The sequence below is a fragment of the Epinephelus lanceolatus genome, chromosome 24, assembly GCF_041903045.1.
Source record: "Epinephelus lanceolatus isolate andai-2023 chromosome 24, ASM4190304v1, whole genome shotgun sequence".
NCBI lineage: Eukaryota > Metazoa > Chordata > Actinopteri > Perciformes > Serranidae > Epinephelus > Epinephelus lanceolatus.
Genome location: NC_135757.1, coordinates 661,523 through 667,522, shown reverse-complemented (window position 1 = coordinate 667,522; position 6,000 = coordinate 661,523). Strand labels below are relative to the sequence as shown.

The 6,000-nt window shown below is 40.4% G+C and overlaps 1 long non-coding RNA gene across 1 annotated transcript; it reads right to left on the bottom strand.

The window, feature by feature from the left end:
* Positions 1-670: 670 nt before the first annotated feature.
* LOC144461898 (uncharacterized) lies at positions 671-2,850 on the bottom strand. Its single transcript, XR_013490481.1, has 2 exons — positions 2,396-2,850; positions 671-2,241 (listed from the first exon to the last, which is right to left on the bottom strand). It is a non-coding gene; the product is annotated as an uncharacterized LOC144461898 (long non-coding RNA).
* Between the last annotated feature and the right edge of the window lie 3,150 nt (positions 2,851-6,000).

Below are 6,000 nucleotides of genomic sequence, written 5' to 3'. Positions count from 1 at the left end.
AAAGAAGTTATTGTATAGCATGAAAAAAAACTGTTAAAGAAATATCGTATATTGTATTAAAAACATCTGTGGCAAAAAGAAGTCATAGTGTAGTATGTTAAATCAAACAAAAAACAGGGAGGGTCTGTTTCTTGATCTGTCTCTTTACTCTTCAATTCAATCAATCAATTTTATTTATAAAGCCCAATATCACAAATCACAATTTGCCTCACAGGGCTTTACAGCATACAACTCTTCTATACTCTCTGTGTCCACGGTGGTGTATCTAAGCACTGGTTAGATGGAGGAAACTTTACCACACTTCATCTCCACATACGACCCTCACTGTCTGGAGAGCTGGTTGAAAAGTGGTGAAGTATTTCCTTTAAATGTGAGCAGAGAAAAAAAAGTGCTTCAGGTTGAAATTTCTTCTAAATCTGGATCCTTTGAAAACTTTAAACCTCTCCATCCTGATTTGACTCTGTGCTTTAACTATGGACAGAACAGTAAACTGGTAGCTTTCTTTCTTTCTTTCTTTCTACGTTTATATTGGAAGGTGCTCCTCGAATGGTTTTTAACAATCAGAAGTGGGCCTTGATTTACAAAAGGTGGAGAACCCCTGACATAGAGGAGCTGCATTACACACACACACACACACACACACACATAATACAAGCTGAATGACTGAGGCTGCTGTGTGTTTATTAATTTATTAAGGATAAGGTACAACAACATGTGTCAGTGGAATTTAACCGACAGTCTTCATTTGCAGTTTCTTCAAACTTCTAACAATCAACATTTGGATGTTCACATTCACATCAGGATTTCAGCTGAAACTTCTTTTGACTTCCTGTCACTCTGCATTCATTAGGTAACATTTAAGCCGTGCACATTTAAAGTCGGCAGGTAAAATGAAAAAGAAAACATGGTGTCAAAGTTTGGAGTCTGCTGCCACAGAAGCTTCTGTCTGAGAGGACGACTCTTGATGTGTGAACGCTCTTTGATGCTTTTAGGTTTTACAGAGTTCCTCCTGACTGATGAGTCCTGTCACACTGATGTGGTTCAACAATGATCCAGGGTCTGGACTGGAGGACAAATTCAACGTCCATGTTCACACAGTATTGTCCCCTGTCATGAGACACTGTGGGGACATCCACTCATTTCATTCTTCTTCTTCTGGGGCCAAAAACTATTTCAAATCCAAATAACACATTTAGAGTCTGATTCAGATTCTTCTTTTTTTAAGAAAAATAAAATAAAATGAGTCATTACTGAAGAAATCCAGAAAAAACATCGATGGAACAGCTGATTCCAAACATTATATTTTAAAGGAACCCACAGAACCAGGAAGTAGTGCACAGACTAAATAAAACCCTTTAAACCCTGATTATTTTTGTTCCTAACTGCACTTCCATTATTTCACTGATTACTGTAAAATTTCCATTAAAAGCCTCGTCCCAGTTTAACACCCAGTCCCTTTAACCAGACACATGTTGACAAATAAAGGCCCGTCTCAATTAGAGGCCTGGTCTGGTTGCCAAGCAGTTCATTTTCTTTATACAAGTTCTTTGGATGTTTAAACCCGGGTTGTTGTCTACCTCAAATGATGTGTCCATTCCTGGATTACCCTGTAGGTTATTCATATTCCTTCAGTCTGTCGGGGTCCTCAGGTCAAAAGGTTCATCCATAAAAATGAATCCAAGTTGTGAGGATTGTTTTAACAGGACAAAGTGGTTTTGTGTCAGTGTTCCCAGTGCTGTAACTCTCTCTGATGCTCCGTCTGTCAGAGTTAGACCAAATTAATGACTCATAATTTATATGTTATCTGGAGCCTAATTCTTAAAGAACTAATATTCAGACTGGTTTAAAAACACTTTGACTGTATTTCCTGATCTTTGCTGAGCAGCAGTTTGTGTGACAGCAATTAAAGGCCTGTCTCAAATACAGGCCTGTTGACTTCAGTCAGTGAAGCTATTAAGTGAAGTTTCACGGTATTTTTGTACTTCTTTGCTCTTCACTTCCGTTATTTCTCCACAGATTATATGTGCATGAATCAGTGGGTTGAATCAGCGGCCCACGGATTCTGCAGAGATGATAAACACCATCTCAGGGGGATCAGATGAAGATTATCTGCCGGCGTGGTTTCACAGCGACGATAACTTCAGACTCTGAGATTTCAGGCTCCTTGTTGGGACGAAGCTCAAGTGAGGAATCACCTGAGGAGACAAAACTGTGATGAGTCATGGTTAAAATATCAAATATCTACAGTGAGACTGTCGTAAATGTTCCTGATCACACTCCTGCTCCTGAGAGGATCAACTGTTTTCATATTAACAACCCCGTGACCTTTCCTCTGGCGCCACCCACAGGACAAACTCTACATCTGTAGCTCCAAGAAAAGTCAAATCACCACGACAAACTCACACATACCGTGTAATCCATCAGAAGGGGAGCTGTCTTTAATTATTCCAGGACATCGTGATGACGGCCGAGTTTCTATCATATCTAGACCTGAAGGATCTGCACCTCCTTTTGCCTCCATCGTTACAGCTCTGTAAGACAGAGAGGACGGTCAGGTGTGTCGGCTTCACCGAGGTCAACACTGTGTCGATATTTAGCTTTTTGTGTAGTATAAATATATGAATTTTATATGTTACATTTGTGCGTTACTGTGTGGCAGATACATTAAAACTTTACACTTCAACAACAACAACAACAACAACAACGCTGTGGTTAACAATAACTTTATTATCGTTTGGGAAAGATCATGTTGAGCCTAAAAATCCTGCTTTGACGTCACTGTCCCAACAGGAAACGCAGTGACGTCTTGAGGACATGGGGCCTTTATTTAAAGCCAAGGCTGTTGCTGCAGCGGCTTGGGTTCGACTCCAGCCTGTGGCCCTTTGCTGCATGTCATCCCCTCTCTCTCTCCCCCTTTCTCACTTAGCTGTCCTGTCCATTAAAGACAAAATGCCCAAACAAAAACTATCTCTAAATTACAAATTTTGTTGTTGTTTTTTTTTTTTTTATATATTTTGACTTGTGATTCTGAGCTACATAAAAACATGATCTGACTTTTCTTGATTAAAACTTTTGGCCTTTTTAAAAAAATATTAGGTCTTATGCTTTCGAACTATATAAAAAAGAATTTAATTGACTTTTTTCTGGACTGTTTAAATAAATTTGGCTTGATTTTTTAATTTTAATTTAAATATTTTGACTTTTGTACGTAGAGAATTTAATTTGTGTCTGTTTTCGTACATTGAGACACACAGCAGCTTCAAAGTGAAAAAAAATAACTGAACAGTTATATATAGTATAGTATAGTATATAGTTCAGTTATATCAAACATGTTCAGTTATATTAAAAATCAGCTGATCTAAAAGCAGATGTTGTGCTTGTCAGGCAGCTGAGGCGCCACTCATCACAGGAAGTGCGAAAACATAAAGTGTGATCTTCCTGCAGGCTGATCTGAGAGAGCAGCTCGTCTTTCACTTGACTTTGATAAAAGACGCCGTAACAAACATGAAGAAGAAGAAGAAGAAGAAGAAGAAGAAGAAGAAGAGGAAGAGTGTCGCTTTGTCCTGTTTGTGCTGCAGCTGCTGATATAAAATTTAAAACATGGACAGCATTAGATGTTACGTTTGACAGTCCCTGGTCATCATGAAGCTGACTGCAGCGTGTGCAGGGTTAAATACGTTTCATTTATTAATAACCGTGTGGAGCAGCAGCGATCTGTCTGAACATCAGCTGTTTCCCATTTTAATTTGTCTCTGGTGTGAAATGTTTCCCTGCAGCCACACTGAGTCACGTGTCGTCTTCTCTAACTGTCACACTCCACCACGCTCACACTCCAACTCTGTTTCTGCATTCAGGTTAATGTGTCGTTCTCCTGTTCGCACCGATCACCCTGCAAAGGTAAAGTCAAAGAAATAAAAGTGGGCACATTAAAACGAATGGAGTGTGTGTTTGATTCCGTTAACCACAGACGGACACCCTGTTCTCATTCTGAAGTCGTCAAATACCGTCGGTGATTTCGGCATCAGACAGTGATGCCAAAAACCACCTTTCACAGTGTTATGAGACGCCGCTGATCGGCACCTGTTTGGCAACAAGATACGCTGCTGGACGGCATCAGTTAGACATGCTGCCAGTAAAACTGTGATATAAGGAAATAGGAAGTCCATAAGGGGCGGGAGGGGAAGGGGACGGGTCCAACAAACCCTGTACGTTCACCCAGCAGCCCGCGGCTCACTTCCTTTGATGTTTGTTATTTAAACCTGAACATGTGTTTTTGTTGCCTAAACCAAACCACGTCCATGACCAAACGTGGACACAGCACGAGGTCGGAGTGAGGACGTGTTGCAGGGACAAGTATTAAAGTAGGAGGAAAATAAGTGGAATGACTGTTTGACCTCCAGCTGTGGTCTGAAGCTGGAGGTGGTGACAGCTGTGGTCTCCAGATGGAGCTCCTTGGGGACGTCGGCCATGTTGAGTGTTTTCTCCTTTACTGAGTCCTGAGACCAGAGACACCACGGATACTTCAGGGAACAGACACGGGCTGGGTTTTTAGATTGTTGCTCTGTTTTCGTTTAAAGTTTTTATAGAATAAAACTTTTTTTTTTCACTGAACAATGTGAATTTAGGGCGTGGCCAAATCCATGTTGCTTCTTAAATGGCGCATAATCTGGAGGTGCACGGGGCAAAGGGATTATATTTAGTCTCTTCATTAATCATAGGTGTGTTTCAACCAACCAATTCAACCAATCAGGAGTGTCATTTCCCATTCCCTTTAAAAGCACACTGCTATGTACACATGGGATTCAGCAAATAAAAGCAGCTCTGCTCTGCTCTCTGCTACGTTCACAATTCACAGAATGTCAGTGTGGCAAATATCAAAACTAAAAACTGCATTGACAAACTTGATGGTGGAAACAGAACAAAACTTTTATCTTAAATGTGGAATCGGACAGCGGCTCTGATCTCTGCCACGTTCACATTTTACTGAATGCCACTGTCACAGATATTAAAACTAAAAACTTCAGTTAAAAACTTTACAAAAGAAACTAAACTTTTAGCTTGAATGTGGAGTCAGACAGCAGCTCTGCTCTGTTCATATTTTACAGAATGTCACTGCAACAAATATTAAAACAGAAAATTGTTGTTATAAACATGACAGAGGAAACAGAACTGAACTTTTAGCTTCTGATATGATGGAGTTTCGCTGTTTCTCGTGTCTAAATGCACACAGTGTCTTTGTTATTGTGAAGTCTCAATCAAAGTTACGCTGCACTGTAACTACGACTGTCTAAGTCTTGCTTGGCTTGGGAGGACAGACGTGCTGACGTGCTGCGGTAAGCGTGTTGTGTCATTTCCGGTGTTTCTGTGAAAGCATCTCTGTGCTGCTCTATCAATCAATCAATCAATCAATTTTATTTATAAAGCCCAATATCACAAATCACAAGTTGCCTCACAGGGCTTTACAGCATACGACATCCCTCTGTCCTTAAGACCCTCACAGCTGATCAGGAAAAACTCCCCAAAAAACCCTTTAACATCTATTGCACGTCTGTCCGTCCTGGAAGAGGGATCCCTCCTCAGTTGCTCTTCCTGAGGTTTCTACCGTTTTTTTCCCCGTTAAAGGGTTTTTTGGGGAGTTTTTCCTGATCAGCTGTGAGGGTCATAAGGACAGAGGGATGTCGTATGCTGTAAAGCCCTGTGAGGCAAATTGTGATTTGTGATATTGGGCTTTATAAATAAAATTACACACAGGAAGTGAACAGCGGGCTCCCGGGTGAACGTCGGGTTTGTTGCAACCATCCACCCCTCCTGCCTCCTTATATTACGGAGTTAACGGCAGCGTTTCAACCTCTTGCCTCGACTTTGAAATGAGTACAAGTCGCTGCTCTGCATTCCTTTATTGAGGTAACAGTGTTTTCCATTATATTATATTTTTTGGTATTTTTTATGTTTAGTATTTTTATATTATTATTATTATTATTATTATTTAAATGATGTGAT